The sequence below is a fragment of the Schistocerca serialis genome, chromosome 7 (genome assembly GCF_023864345.2).
Source record: "Schistocerca serialis cubense isolate TAMUIC-IGC-003099 chromosome 7, iqSchSeri2.2, whole genome shotgun sequence".
NCBI classification, from domain to species: Eukaryota; Metazoa; Arthropoda; class Insecta; order Orthoptera; family Acrididae; genus Schistocerca; species Schistocerca serialis.
Window position 1 is genome coordinate 570,013,754 of NC_064644.1, and position 17,440 is coordinate 570,031,193.

The window sequence follows — 17,440 nt, forward strand, 5'->3', positions numbered from 1 at the left end:
GTGAACAGAAACAGAAAGCATGCTTGGATAGGATTTTTTTTTGGTGGAAACAGATGTTGAAATAAGGGGAAAGATCTACAGAACGAAGTTTTGGGTTGGACTGCAGTACCAAATGTCACACTGAAAACGAACCCTGTCTTTCCTTTTATATTATTCCGCTGTGTGTTTATGTACCCTTGCGTATTTGTCTTTTTCCTGTCTTTAAGTGTTTAGCTAATAAGATTTATGTTGTAGAATTTTTCAAATACTATGTTATCTACTTTGTAAAGGTGTTTAGACGTTATTTATTCTGTTTCGTTTTAATGCTCACGTGTGAAGTTGATGTTTCAAAAGTTATTCTGATCTTTTATCTATTTACTTATGTCATAATTCCTGTAACACTGATGTATATGTTATTTCGATTCTTCTGTAAAGCCTGCATTACCACAAATGTTATCTGTATTGTTATGTTCTTTAATGATGTATTTTGTACCTTTGTTATTGTATTCTTATGTTATAAAATTGTAATTGACACCAGTTCATCAAATTAAGTGAATTGTAAGTTACGTTTCACTGCTCACGTTTCTGTTGGTCATAGTATATGGACAATATGTGAGAAGAAGGGACTGTTAGTGTTTGCACGTGTGTTAATAACTCAGCAAGGGACTGGATAACAGCATTGCTGGTTCTAAGGACAATTCCAAAAACTTTGTGAGTGCACAAGTGGTGGTTTATGGACTTGCTATATTGTCCGCAAGACTCTTCGTTGGTGATTGTGCACCTGCGCAGTTGCAACAGATGGCTGCTGGCCATCTCTACAAGGACTACAGTGCGTCTGGATCTTTGATGGCCCACCAATACCATTATCTCTACAAGGACTATAGTGGGTCTGCATCTTTGATGGCCCACCAATACCGTAATCTCTACCAGGACTACAGTGGGTCTACTCTGTGATGACCTACCTACCAATATTCTTAAAACTTCGACTGACTCTGCGGTGGGTTTGCCCTGTTGTGGCCCATTAGCTGTCTGCATGTCGAGAGTCAGCACTGTCTTTCCGTTGGACGGACAACACTACTTCTTCAAGACTGCATGGAAATCCAGTACTTCTGTGTGCATTTTCTTTTACTTCTCAGACTTTGAGAAAAACACTGCTATTTTACTGTGATGACCGATCAGGACTGTCTTTATGGACTGTGAGAAAATTTTATCTTTTGACCAACATTGTATCAATAAGTGTGTGCATATGATTTCTTTGTTATTGTAATTGTGAAATTTTTTTTAACAGATATGTATTGGCCACTGCCCAAAACAATTTGTAAAATTTTTTTTAGGGAGCATGGGGGCTATGTAAGTAGGCTGTTTAGGTTTTCTTATTGGTAACGCCACGTAGCGCTCTGTATGAAAATCACTGGCTGTGCTGTGTGCAGTCTGTGGCTAGTTTGCATTGTTGTCTGCCATTGTAGTGTTGGGCAGCTGGATGTTAACACTGCGTAGCGTTGCGCAGTTGGAGGTGAGCCACCAGCAGTGGTGGATGTGTGGAAGTGAGATGGCGGATTTTTGTGAATGGATAATCTGGAGGTGTGTCCATCAGAAACAGTAGATTTGTAAGAATGGATGTCATGAACTGCTATATATATATTATGACTATTAAGGTAAATACATTGTTTGTTCTCTATTAAAATCTTTCATTTGCGAACTATGCCTATCAGTAGTTAGTGCCTTCCGTAGTTTGAATCTTTTATTTAGTTGGCAGTAGTGGCGCTCGCTTTTTTGCAGTAGTTCGAGTAACAAAGATTTTTGTGAGGTAAGTAATTTGTGAAACGTATAGGTTAATGTTAGTCAGGGCCATTCTTTTGTAGGGATTACTGAAAGTCAGATTGCGTTGCGCCAAAAATATTGTGTGCCAGTTTAACCACAGTCTTGTACAACTTTTCTAAGGAGACGTTTCAGTAATAACGAATATTGCAGAAAAATCTTAACTTACACGAATAACAATGTCTCAGAACGTGTTACATATATGAAGAGGGGAAAAAATTTTTTGCACCCATCCGTACACGGACCTGTGTCCTCACATGTAGCAATCCCGCGCACAAACCGCTTGGCTACGCTGAGCAACAGCTACGCACTGCTGAATTCTTGCACTATTATGGAGGAACGTAGACTGACTTCCTTGCCAAACGATTCTGTGTAAGTCAGAAATGTGTAGCAGTTTGGAAGGTTTCCAGTATCAGGCTTCACACAATTGCTTTCCATTGTATATGAAAGTTGTAAACAGGTTTCGATCATTACTAACTAAACCATTTGTGGGAAAAAGTACACAAAGTCACCAGTAACGTCAGTCCACACTCATGTAATATACGTAAGCAGAGCCGATGTCTTGCTATTTAATGATGTTTAAACTCTTATTTGTATTAAAATAACACGTATTTTGAGAGAATATTGACCGAAAACGTTTTATTTTTGAATGTAATCATTCACATAACAACCTAACCATATTTCTAACAAAGGAAAATAGTCGATTATGGACTCACTTTCCAACCTGATGCATCGTCTGGTGATTCTTTAGTAGCAAAATTACTAAATCCAAAGCTAAAACCGGTAAATATGTTTAAAATAACAAATTATAGTTGTACATAAACCACAGCTCACCGATTGACAGGGCCAGACCGAAATCCAAAACCTCTCGGTACAGTTGTAAAATCGGTGGAAGGACCGTTCGGTAACACGTCTCAGAAGCTTACTGAATAGGATATTTCGGTAAAGAACCGAAAATGGTGTCACTACCAGGACTAACCTACTACACTAATTGGTATGAACGATGCAGAATGGGGCCCCAGGTCTCCGCTATGCTCGCCATAGATAGCCGTCTGGCAGCGTGCGGAACCGCAATTTACTGCTGAACGCAATGTGATGGCATTCGTCAGCAGTACGCATTTGCTGTTCATGGCACGACTCCTAATGCTGTAGTTTCTATTGTGGTGTTAACTGCAGACTACGAAGTGGAGGGTAATTCTGTAGCCTGGCTGCTCCTTGTCTCCGACCTGCCGTGTGGAGTGACACAAAACGTTGCAGTGTGTCCATTACCTATTTTCCTATTAGAGGCACAGACTTGAAAGGGCTATAGCATGCTCGGTGCACAATACGGCGATCCACCCTTGTGGTCAAACATCGTGGACCACGACTTTTGACGACGAGTATGCCTGGGCTCACGTTCCAAATGTCGGCTCACCATCAGCTCAGATTGCCCAACAGATCTAGCTAGATATTACGCAATAAGACCATCAGGCCGAATGGAGACACGCAGTGAGGCGCCTTCCAAACACTCTCAGGCGCTGACAGCGCTGTGCCACACAACTGGCGTTATCTCAGTATTCTTCACAGTGGTCACTCAACATCTGCTGTTTTATTTTCCTTTATTGTGATTTCATTCCCCTGCCCCATATGGGCAGGGGAGGGCTGTCAGCGGCACAATCCGCCGCTCTTCAGCTGAGTGACAACTAATACAAGAATAAAGTGATACATACATAAGCAAATAAAAAAGGGGAACATAAAACAGAGTAATTGGACAAAATGGAGGTAAAAATACACTGACAAGAAGACGTTCATGGGGGACAGTTAAAAGAGTCACCAGAAAGTTAAAAAACACAGTTGGCGATTCTTAAGACACAGAGAAGACAGTGAATGCGCATTCACAGGTTAAAAGTTGGCCACAGTATTAAAAACACTCCGAAACAACACACTGAAAACCCACTTGGAGCACACACGATGAAGAATAAAACTACCAGGTGGGACCTGCCAAGGGAAAGGTCAGAGGGGATGGAAGAGGAGGGGAGAGCATGGGGCAGCTGGGGGAGCGGCGGGATGAACAGAAGAGGGGCAACCATGGGTTCAAAAAGAGGCAGGAGATACGTGGGGTGGGAGAGGAAAAGGGAAGACAGGGCAGGAGGGAGTGCAGAGACACTGAAAGGAGGCACAAGATATGGAGGGGGATTGGGAGGGGGAAGCCGCTCAGGAGGAGGGAAGGGGAGGAGATGGAGCCCTGAGGACGAGGAGGCAGGAAGAGGGGGTTAGAGTTGGTAGGGAGGGTAGATGTCAGGGCGAAGCTCATCATCTGAGAGGGGTAGACGGTGGAAGTTGTATTGGGAAAGGAGATGGAGGATGTGGAGATGTAGAGAGGGAGGGACACAACGGTAAAGGCGTGGCAACTGGTTGGGGATGGAGAGGAAGGGAGACACCAGGGGGTGAGGGGGATCAAGGTGGCGACAATATATAGTGTGCGGATGCGTTCAAGGAAAAGGAGAAGGTGGGGGAAGGGGATGAGGTCGTAGAGGATGCGCGTGGGGGACGGAAGGCGGATGCGGTAGGCGAGGCGGAGTGCATGGCGTTTGAGGATTTGGAGGGCTTTATAGAACTGGGTAGGGGCGGAAATCCAAGCGATGCTGGCATAACAAAGGATGGGGCGGATCATGGATTTGTAGGTGTGAAGGATGGTGGAAGGATGCAGACCCCACGTCCGGCCAGACAGGAGTTTCAGGAGGCGGAGGCAGTTGTGAGCTTTGTTTGGGATGGTAAGGAGACGGGGAGTCCAGGTGAGGTGGCGGTCGAGTATGAGGCCAAGGTATTTGAGGGTAGGAGTGAGGTGAATAGGACAGCCATAAATGGTGAGGTAGAAATCATGGAGGCGGAAGGAGCGGGTGGTGTGGCCTATGATGATCGCCTGGGTCTTGGAGGGATTAACATGGAGGAACTACTGGTTGCACCAAGTGGTGAATTGGTCAAGGTGGGTTTGGAGGGTACGTTGGGACCGGTGAAGGGTAGGATAAAGCGCTAGGAAGGCGATGTCGTCAGCGAACTGGAGAAGATGAACAGGAGGGGGAGGTTTGGGCATATCAGCAGTGTACAGGAGATAGAGGAGAGGGGAAAGGACAGAACCTTGGGGCACGTCGGCAGTGGGGTAAAAAGTACGGGAGTTGGAATTGTGGATAGTCACATAGTAGGGACGATGGGAGAGGAGGGAAGCAACGAGACGGACGAAGTTGATGGGGAGAGCATAGGTCTGGAGTTTGAAGAGGAGCCCAGGATGCCACACACGGTTATAGGCGTTCTGGAGATCAAGGGAAACAAAGATAGTGTAGCGACGGGAGTTAACTTGGAGGGTAAGAAGATTGGTAAGATTAAGAAGCAGGTCGTCGGCAGAGAAGGAAGGCCGGAAGCCACATTGGGTAAGAGGAAGGAGGCGGTGCTGGTTAAGGTGGCGGTGAATACGGCGAGAGAGGATGGCCTCGAACACCTTGCTGAACACGGAGGTGAGGCAGATGGGACGATGGGAAGAGGTATCAGAGGGGGGTTTGTTAGGTTTAGGGAACAGCAGGACACGGGAAGTCTTCCACAGGTCAGGGTAAAATCCAGTGGAGAGGAGGACATCGTACAGGGTAGCAAGGACAGACAGGAAGGATGGAGGGGATTCCTTGAGGTGACGGTAGGTGACGCCATCATGACCAGGGGCGGAACATCTGATGCTGTTCAGTCTCCTTATATATCTTATCACGCCTGGTAACAACACAAACACGAACAACACTAATGCACTCTAGTGGCCATTCTATCACAAACATTTACAGCTCTAATGCCTTACACTTCCGCCGATGGCGCTAACGTTTAAGAAGTTACTCTGACGTCCGACTGTGCCTTCTGGGTGCATGGTGTGGTTTTTTTTTTGTCATGCAGAGTATATCTCTGTACAGCACTTTTGACAGTTCTATCTAATGAACACATTGCGAAAATCCTCTAAAATTATATCTAACTGTATGATTACTCAAATATTTAATAGGCCAACACTCCGAACGAAGTGGTTCTGGTAACCATCAAAGGGCTGTTGTCCTCCAGGAGAACTTTTACAAAGCATCTTAAAACCACTTGTACTATGTGTTTATTCTACCTGCCAACATATGGCACAATCATACACTTCACCCAACTGATCCTTTCCGTTGTTTAAAGCAACATTTAGCTTTCATTGTTGAGTCACGATTATTCTGTATGCGTGAGAAAACTTGGTGCGCTCAAAATGGGTTATTTGCCTGACCTTCTATTTGATGACAAAGTGCAACTTCTCTGTGTAAATACGTATTAGATACACTGTACGACAGTGCGGCATATTCCCTCATAATGTCATATTAATATAGCAAAGGATAATGTGGGTATTCGCAGGCATATCATAAGTTCAGTGACTGTCTATGCACATCCTTCTAGGAGGACATCAGTTTTATGCATACAAAAAACAGACAAAATGTTTTCTGACATTTCCCTTTTGCTGCAACATACACTATATAATCATGAGTATCCGAACACCTCCAAAAACATACGTTTCTCATATTAGGTGCGTTGTGCCGCCACCTACTGCCAGGTACTTCATATCAGCGACCTCAATAGTCATTATACATCGTGAAAGAGTAGAATGGGGCGTTCCGCGGAACTCACGTACTTCGAATGTGTTCAGGTGATTGGCTGTCACTTGTGTCATACGTCTGTACGTGAGATTTCCACACTCCTAAACATCCCTAGGTCCACTATTTCTGATGTGATTGTGAAGTGGAAATGTGAAGGGACACGTACAGCACAAAAGCGGACAGGCTGTTGACTGACAGAGACCGCCGACAGTTGAAGAGGAGGGTCGAAATGTGCAGTAGGCAGACACATATCCAGGCCATCACACAGAAATTCCAAACTGCATCAGAATCCACTGCAAGTACTATGACAGGCGAGAGGTGAGAAAACTTGGATTTCATGGTCGTGCGGCTGCTCATAGGCCACACATCGCGCCGGTAAATGCCAAACGGCGGCTCGTTTGGTGTAACGAGCGTAAACATTCGACAATTGAACAGTGGAAAAACGTTGTGTGGAGAGACGATTCGATGGAAGAGTGTGGGTATGATGAATGCCCTATGGACGTCATCTGCCAGCGTGTGCAGTGCTAACAGTAAAATGTGGAGGCGGTGGTGTTATGGTGTAGTCGCGTTCTTCATGGAGGGGGCTTGGACCTATTGTTGTTTTGCCTGGCCTGGCACTATCACAGCACAGGCCTACACTGATGTTTTAAGCACCTTCTAGCTGCCCACTGTTGAAGAACGATTACGGGATGGCGATTGCGTCTTTCAACACGACCTGTTCATAATGCACGGCATGTGGCGGAGTGGTTACACGACAGTAACATCCCTGTAATGGACTGGCCTGCACAGAGTCCTGATATGAACGCTGTAGAACACCTTTGGGATGATTTGGAACCCCGACTTCGTTCCAGTCCTCATCGGCTGACATAGATACCTCTCCTCAGTCCAGCACTCCGTGAAGAATGTGCTGCCTTTCCCCCAAGAAACCCTCCAGCACCTGATTGAACGTATGCCTGCGAGAGTAGAGGCCGTCATCAACCATATTGAATTCCAGCATTAGCGTTGAAGGGCGCGACGAACTTGTAAGTCATTTTCAGCTAGGTGTCCGGATACTTTTGATCACATAGTGTAATTACACTTTCTTATACAATATTTTAGCAACAATAGAGTACATACTATTCCGATTTAAGTCACAAAAATGTAGATAATATGCTCTTAAGCGAATTTATAATGATTACCGTTTTTGAAATATCGGTGTTTGTTATATCAGACCTGAGAACGCAAATGTATGTCACTGTTGTTTCATTAATACCCGATTATAAACCCTATTTGCGAAAGTTTGCTTTATGAGCCGCACTTTTTCAATAGGATTACTCTTATTTCGTTATATGAAAACGCAGCAGTTAGAAGCAAATACTATTAAAAATAACGCTGATATAAGCGGAAACTGCACAGTTATTGGCAGGAAACTGGTGACATCAGAGGAACGTCTTGAAATTATGGAGAGTGCTGACGATGGCACACCTGCAAATGGTTTGGATGTTGCTTCGTTACCACCCACGAATGCTACGGAAGATCTGACAAATGAAGATTCTGGCGATGAAGAGGCACCAAGTAATGATAACTTTCTAGCAGGTCACTTGAAACGTTCACCCATAATTTGCAATGAGGATATAATCAACAATACAAAAATTTCAGATCCATCAGTTCTGACAAATGATGCAGATACTGACTAACAAGTAGAGGTTCCGTGCCTTCCACGTCCAATGCTGCAGTATCCTAGCAACACTGAGAAAATCAGCTACACCATCTCTTGAGTACAACTGGCTGTAACAGTCACCTCCACGTCCATACACAGACTGGCAACAAATAAGTACTATAAAGCACTCACTGAGGGCAACATCAAAATATTTTAAACAATTTTTGACAGTGATGTTTTAAGCATGACAGTGAAATACTTCAACCAATATCCTGCGAAGACGAGCAGACTTGGAGATTGCTCTCAAGAGAAAATAAAGTGTTTTTTAGCTATTTTGTTTCTTAGTGGTTACGTCGTCTTGCCAAGGAAAGACGTGGATTGCAAGACGTCAACAGATGTATACAACGTTTTAGTTTCTAATGCAATATCCAGGGACAGTTTCAAGTTCATTGTGTCGAATATTGACACTTGCAACACAGGTGAAATAGATGGTATTGACATATTTTCTAAGCACGATAAATGGAAAATGCAGAGAACATACGCCTCACATGCCGAACCATTCAGTCGACGAAAGCGCGGTTCCTTATTTTGGACGGCATGGGGGCACAAAGACTATTCGAGGCAAATAAGATATGGGTTTTGTTGTGTCGGCAGCGGGGCCGACACCTTGTAGTTGAGATGGCTGAAAATGCACGCTAGACTAACGCTGTAGCCGATAGGGCACGCAAGGCTAACGCAGACGGGCGTGAAGTCTGGAACATGAGAACTTATAAATGAATAAGAAGAAAAGTATGTAGATGCTTATTACTTATCTTTTTATTAGTCCTTGGAATACATCTCTCTTGAATACTCGTAAGCTATAGGCACTGATACAAATGGCGCCTTGCTAGTTCGTAGCCATTAACTTAGCTGATGGCTATTCTGTCTCTCGGCTAATGAGAGAGAAAGGCTTCGTACATCTGGTCGGTAGCTAGGTTCTCGTACAACTGGGCGGTAGCTAGGTTCTCGTACAACTGGGGCGAGTGCTCTCTCGTATCACGAGACCTGCCTTGGTGGTGGCGCTAGGTCTGCGATTACACAGTGGCGACACGCGGGTCCGACATGTACTAAATGGACCGCGGCCGATTTAAGCTACCACCTAGCAAGTGTGGTGTCTGGCGGTGACACCACATTCCTCCCCCGCAAATCGGCGAACGGTCGTGTGATAAGGCTTCCGCCCGCCGTGGGGAGGACCACATATTGACGTATGCGATGAGGTGGGGAGCCTAACAACAGGCGAGGCTGTGCCACCCGCACCCGGCCATTCGGTCCGAGGGGAGCTAGGAAACGCCTGAAAAACTAGTCCAGGGTGCACGTCAACATGCGGTGTATGCGCCCGTAAAGAGACAGGAGGGACCGAAGGGTCAACCTCCATAGCGTCGGGGTAGCCGACGCGCGATGACGTCATGTGGTCCGGAGCGGGCGGGAGGTCCATGGCGGAGGACAGCTGGTCACGGGAAGCGATCGGCGGCGCGTGACCCTGGGAGGCGCTTGGCGGCTGCAATGAAGCGTCGAATGCGGGCGGCGCCGGCGGGAGAACAAGCGGCGGCGGCGGCGGCGGCTGCTGCTGCTGCGGCGGCGGCGGCGCGTCGCCATGGGGCAAAATGGAAGGCATCGTCGGTAACACCTGGGGATGAGGCGAGCCAGTAGATGGGTCCCCAGGGCGCTGACCGGACGGCACCGACGCTGAAAGCAGACGGGGAGCGGCAGAACCCGAGCGACGACAGAGGCGCAGCTGATTGAGATGCCGACGCACCTCACCAGAGGCCCCCAAAACCAAATACATCGCGCGGCCGAGGCAGCGAAGAATGCGCCCTGCGAGCCAACGCCGTGAACCTCGATAGTTGCGATAAAATACAACGTCGCCTGGAGCAAAAGCAGGAGTCTGCCGCTGCACAGGAACCTGATGCGGCGGATGCAGCAAAGACATCAAGGTGCGATGAGGACGACCGTGGAGCAACTCAGCCGGCGAGCGACCATCTCGGGGCTGAGAGCGATACGAAGACAAAAAGAGCAACAATGCGTCCTCCCGAGAATGCGACTCTTTCAATTTCAACATCTGTGACTTGAAAGTCCGGACCAATCGTTCAGCGGCACCGTTGGACTGAGGCGAAAACGGCGCGGATGTCAGATGTTGAATACCATTGGCCTGGCAGAATGACTGAAATTCTGCGGACATGAATTGTGGGCCATTGTCGGAAACAATAGTCTGCGGAAGACCTTCAATGCAAAAGATAGCAGACAACGCTTGGATGGTGGCGGAGGACGTCGTGGAAGACATCCGGACAACAAAAGGAAAATTACTGAAGGCGTCGACCAGAACCAACCATCGAGCATTCCAGAATGGACCAGCAAAATCAATGTGCAAGCGTTGCCAAGGGGAAGTGGCTTTTGGCCACGCAAAGACTTTCCGCGGCGGTGCGGACTGTTGTTCGGCACACGCCGGGCACGAAGAACACATATTCGTAATCGCAGCATCGATTCCGAACCAAGTACAGTGCCGACGAGCAAGTTGTTTCGTTCGCACTATACCCCAATGTCCTTGGTGAAGAAGCCGTAAAACAGAGGACTGCAACGAACGTGGGACCACGACTCTGGACTGATCATTATCAGAACGCAACAACAAAACACCACGTCGAACAAAAAGTCTCTCCTTGTGAGCAAAAAATCGGCGAACCAACGGATCCTCGATCCGAGACTTTGACAAAGGCCATTGCGTAGCAACAAAACGTAAAACAGTAGCAAGGACAGGGTCAGCAGCTGTGGCTGTAGCGACACGACGAAAATCAATCGGAAACGATTCGACCACTTCATCGGTTTCCGAATCAATGAACATGCAAGCAAGTTCGGAAGAATCGAATGCTTTATCCTCAGCAACAGGCAAACGGGACAACGCATCGGCGTTTCCGTGCTTAGCAGTGGACCGATACAAGATATCGTAGCGGTACTGCGAGAGGAAAATAGACCAGCGAATGAATTTCTGCGCTGTACGTGGAGGTACAGGCTTGGTCGGATGAAAAAGCGATGTCAAAGGTTTGTGGTCTGTGATGATGGTAAAGTGACGACCATACAAGAAATCATGGAACTTAGTAACACCAAACACGAGAGCCAAAGCTTCTTTCTCTATCTGTGAATAATTTCTTTGCGCAGACGAGAGCAATTTGGACGCAAAGGCAATAGGGCGATCATGGGAGCCAACTTTGTGCGCAAGCACAGCACCGATCCCGAAATCCGATGCATCTACCATCAACAAAAGGGGTTTCTGGGGATCGAATGGCGTAAGGCAAGTATTAGAAAGCAACGCCGATTTCAACTGGCGAAAGGCGCGTTCGCATTCCGTCGTCCAGACGAACGGAACACCTTTACGGCGTAAGCGATGAAGCGGAGCTGAAATGGAAGAGGCATTGCGCACATATTTGTTGTAATAATTAATTTTACCCAACACACTCTGTAGCTGTTTCACATTTTGAGGGGAAGGCAATTCTTGTATGGCACGGAGGTGCTCTGGACTCGGATGTATGCCTTGGGCATTAATGACATGTCCCAGGTATGGTAAGTCACGAGCAAAAAACACACATTTGTCCTTCCTCAAGCGAAGACCATTTTGCCGCAAGACCTGAAATAATGTTCGTAAGTTCGCAAGATGATCTTCTTCGGTCTGTCCGGAGATCACTATATCGTCCAGATAGTTTGCTGCAGTAGGGACCGACGCACAAATAGTTTGTAAATATTGCTGAAACAAGGCAGGGGCGGATGCACACCCGAATGGCAGTCTTTTGAAGCGGTACAATCCAAGATGCGTGTTAACCACCAATACGCGCTGGGATTCGTCGTCCACCGGTATTTGCAAGTACACATCGGCTAGGTCCAACTTTGAAAAATATTTTCCCGGGCACAGTTTAGCAAAAAGATCTTCCGGGCGGGGCAAAGGAAAAGTAGCAGTCACTAGCTGTGGATTCACTGTGGCCTTGAAGTCCACGCAAAGTCTCAATTTTCCGGAAGGTTTTGGCAAAATTACTAAGGGTGAGGCCCAGAGAGAAGCTTGCACACGTTCAATTACACCCTGTGATTCGAGATCGTGTAACGTTCTTGCGACCTCATCACGCAATGCGTGGGGAACATTGCGCGCCCTGAAAAATTTCGGTTGCGCGTTTACCTTCAGTTCTAAATGTGCTTCATAGTTTTTAGCGCAACCTAAGCCCGGTGCAAAAATGTCTGCAAATTCGTCACACAGCCGAGAAACACTGTCTGTAGGCACAGTCTGATTCACTGATAGGACCTGATTTACAATAGACATGTTAAACAACTGAAATAAATCAAGACCAAATAAGTTCACTGCAGAAGAAGAACGAAGAACGTAAAATGACACAAGTTTTGTTTGTCCCTTGTATGTTGCAAGAAGGCTGCACTGTCCTAACACAGGAATTTTCTGTCCGGAATATGTAGTTAGCTTAACATTTGCGGAACGCAACGGAGGTTTGCCCAGTTGTTTGTACGTGTCATGATTGAGCAATGAAACTGCAGCTCCGGTATCGAGCTGGAATGGTATCACTTTGCCTTCAAAGTCTAAGTCCACAAAAAGTTTATTGTTCTGCTGACGACAAAAGCGACTGTTTTGTGCAATTTGAATAGACACTGGTACAGAATCACTTGCTAATTGACGTGATTTCCGGCGACGTCGACGCACAGTTTTTGTGGGACGAACACAGTCACTGTTAGAGAAAGTGTCACTGGACGAAGCGGAATTAACGACATGAATGTCCATAGGCGAAGGTCCACGAGCCTGAGTGTCCTTGGTTCGATTCCGGCGCGAAGCAAAGGGCCTGTAATGATTGTGATTGTCTGATCTGAGCTTTTTCTGGCAAACACTTTGAACATGTCCTTTCTTATTGCAGAAAAAGCAAATAGCTTGGCGTGACGGGCAATGTTCACGCGAATGTCTAGTAGCACACCGCGGGCACGATTTCACTGCATTTGTGTGCTGGCGCGGCACACGTGGCTTAACGCGCGGCGGCAGCTGGGCGGACGTGCGCGAGGCCTGGTTACTGGGCCGCGCGGCGCGTCCAGCGGGCCGGTTAATGTTACACACGGCTGGCGAAGTTTCAAAAGATTCCTGAGCACAGTCAAGTGTGTCCTGTCTATCCAATATGTCTATCACTTGTTGAAGGGAGGGATTAACTAGTTTCAAAATTTGCTCCCGTATGCGAACATCAGAAACGTTCTGTGCTATTGCATCACGCACCATTGTATCGGAATAAGAGAGACCACAGTCACATTCAAAGGCACAGTCCCTAGTAAGTCCTTGCAATGTTGCTACCCACTCCCTATTAGTTTGACCGGCCGTACGTTTTGTACGAAAGAACGTATACCGTTTTGCAACCACATTAACTGTTTCTTTGAAATAGGCATCTAATGCAGACAAAATTTCCTCGTAGGACAGAGTTGCTACGTCGCGTCGGGGAAACAATTTCACTATCACACGGTATGTGGACACACCGACACAAGAAAGCAAAAACGGCTGCCGCTCATTACCTTGAATTCTGTAGGCCGCTAGATGAAAGTTGAACTGGCGAGACCACTCGTGCCAGGTCTCATCGGCTGCCACGTATGGTCGAAAGGGAGGTGCAACATCGTTTAGTGGCAGCGGTAGCGAAGAAGCGGCGGCGGCCGCATCGGTCTGAATGGTACGTTGACCCTGGACGAGCTGTCCAAGGGCATCCAGTAACGCCTGCGTCTGCTGATTCTGCAAGCGATAAAATTCGGACAGTACATCTGGAGAATGTGGCGAAGCCATGACACAATTAAATGTAAGGAATCAGAAAGAAAACTTTATCTCGTCGCCAATGTTGTGTCGGCAGCGGGGCCGACACCTTGTAGTTGAGATGGCTGAAAATGCACGCTAGACTAACGCTGTAGCCGATAGGGCACGCAAGGCTAACGCAGACGGGCGTGAAGTCTGGAACATGAGAACTTATAAATGAATAAGAAGAAAAGTATGTAGATGCTTATTACTTATCTTTTTATTAGTCCTTGGAATACATCTCTCTTGAATACTCGTAAGCTATAGGCACTGATACAAATGGCGCCTTGCTAGTTCGTAGCCATTAACTTAGCTGATGGCTATTCTGTCTCTCGGCTAATGAGAGAGAAAGGCTTCGTACATCTGGTCGGTAGCTAGGTTCTCGTACAACTGGGCGGTAGCTAGGTTCTCGTACAACTGGGGCGAGTGCTCTCTCGTATCACGAGACCTGCCTTGGTGGTGGCGCTAGGTCTGCGATTACACAGTGGCGACACGCGGGTCCGACATGTACTAAATGGACCGCGGCCGATTTAAGCTACCACCTAGCAAGTGTGGTGTCTGGCGGTGACACCACAGGTTTAAGTTCTGGTGTGGCGGACGAAGTAATCTGTATCTGACATGTCTCGAACAATACCAAGGACCTGATATTGCCAGAAAAATAAACTCACAATGATGTTGGTTGTGGAGTGGTCATGACGAGTCGACGAGGCAGAAGAGCTGCCGTATAGACTGTTCTTTGATACTTTATTTACTTTACTTCATCCCCTGTGTGACCTGAATCTAAGAAATATTGAGGCCACAGATACAATAAGAACCAATATCTCTGGTAACGTTTGTAATCTACAGAAGGGAGAAGAACTGAGAAAAAAATGCAGAAGGACATTTGACTTTAGATGTAACAGTTCAACCAGTATGTTAGTGGTTTCATGGAATGATAACAGCGCGGAGACAGTGGCAACAAACTTTGATGCCATAAATCCAAATCAGCCATTAATGAGATATCAACACCATCAGTAATGACAGATAATGATTACACAACCAAGATTCACTTACCACTACAATAAATTTACGGGTGGAACTGATAGAGCTGCCCAAACATTTCACTATGTAGAGACATTTCGCCGATGAAGCCGAGCAGAATGCATGGAAGCTTTTCAGGCACTTACACCTTCGGCGCTGAGCCCCCGTAAGCTCCAGCTCTGCAGGGAGGACGCTCGTAAATTGGACCACAAGGTATTTCGTCTAACAATCGTCACTGCAGTTCAGGAATGAAGCTGACGTAGCGCTATGCAAAAAGAAGACCAACTAAAGTGGCAAATATTGATTCTAGATATTACAAGCAGGAGCATTATGTCGTAGATTTGCCTCTATATCCCGTTTCGGTAAAGAGGAATCAACGTTACTGTCGCCAGTGTCAAAAAATTCTATAAACACAGTGCATTAAGTATAGTGTACCACTTCATGTTTCTTGTTTCATGCTGTTCCATACAAAATAGTAAGACAGTATTGAATAGATGCTTAAATAGTGACATTATGTTAACTGAATCTTAATTCAGCTGATATCCTTCCAAAAGGGTGGACCATTTTTCAAAAATTTTGAAAATAAAAAGTGTAAAACTGTTATATACTTTAATTATAAGTAAGTGGTTAATTACAGTTTTCGTTAAAATACAAACAAAACAATAATTCAGAGTTATCTGTTTTGCCACGACTGGTTATATTAAGACCTTCCGCAAAGCCACACAAGACAGACAGGTGTAGTTTACAAGTTCTGTGCTTTTCTCTCAAAGGAAAGTACCTTTAGAAGACTGAGGCAGGCCGCCGAGTTTTGCAAGGTCGTGAGACAATTGAAAAGGGAGACCTAAGCAGTTTGCCGCTACAAACAAACGGACCTGTTGTTAAGCTGGAGATGTCTTGACATCTCGGGAATGCAGAGAACGGACTGCTGGACGCGTTCAAAGGTGTTTCTTAAGGATATCCAATATGCCAGACCGGCATTGGAACGTCACCTAGTTCACATGCAACACGCCAGCCGCCGGTAATAGGAAGCCTGGCCACGAAAACAAGGGACCTCTCGAAGCTGGATCGGAAAGGTTGGCACCCTGTAACCAAGATTGTCAGGAAGGAGTTATTCTTTCTGTGGCATTGTAAGTATGGCCCTCCAATGATAATGCGATACGACTGGGCATTCAGCTCCCTGAATGATAATAAGGGGTGGGGGAAGAGGAGGGGGAAGGAGGAGTGAGCAGGAGTATTCAAGATTTTTCAGTTTTTAGTGTGGATCCAGTAGGTTATTCCATTGTTATTCTCTCTGTGACTCCCGAGCGAGGTGGCGCAGTCGTTAGCACAGTAGACTCGCATTCGGGAGGACGACGGTTCAATCCCGCGTCAGGCCATCCTGATTTAGGTTTTCAGTGATTGCCCTAAATCGCTCCAGGCAAATACCGGGATGGTTCGTTTAAAAGGACACGGCCGACTTCCTTCCCCATTCCTTCCCTAATCCGATAAGACCGACCACGCTGTCTGGTCTCCTCCCCTAAAGAAACCGAACCACCCTGTGACGCTATTTCTGTAAGCCACTGTGAAGCTCACACTGACTATGCATTCTGGATGCATGTCAGTCTATCTTGTAGTCAGCTTTCAGACTTGGAGTCTAATTGCTGTATCCATACCAATTTCTATTCCATTTTGGATTATTTTTCCTTCGGGGCATGAGCTTGAGTCCACTACCTTACGTAGACCTCTAAACATAAGTCGGACTCTGCCTCTGCAGTCTTATTACTACACTACTGGCCATTAAAATTGCTACACCAAGAAGAAATGCAGATGTTAACGGGTATTCATTGGACAAATATATTATCCTACAACTGACATGTGATTACTTTTTCACGCAATTTGCGTGCTTAGGTCCTGACAAATCAGTACCCACAACCACCACCTCTGGCCGTAATAACGGCCTTGATACGTCTGGGCATTGAGTCAAACAGAGCTTGGATGTCGTGTTCAGGTACAGCTGCCCATGCAGCTCTAACACGATACCACAGTTCATCAAGAGTAGTGACTGCCGTATTGTGACGAGCCAGTTGCTTGGCCACCATTGACCAGACGTTTTCAGTGGGTGAGAGATCTGGAGAATGTGCTGGCCATGGCAGCAGTCGATCATTTTCTGTATCCAGAAAGGCTTGTACAGGACCTGCAACATGCGGTCGTGCATTATCCTGCTGAAATGTACGGTTTCGCAGGGATCGAATGAAGGGTAGAGCCACGGGTCGTAACACATCTGAAATGTAACGTCCACTGTTCAAAGTGCCGTCAATGCGAACAAGAGGTGACCGAGACGTGTACCCGATGGCACCCCATACCATCACGCCGGGTGATACGCCAGTATGGCGATGACGAATACACGCTTCGAATGTGCGTTCACCTCGATGTCACCAAACACGGATGCGACCATCACGATGCTGTAAACAGAACCTGGATTCATCCGAAAAAATGACCTTTTGCAATTCGCGCACCCAGGTTCGTCGTTGAGTACAC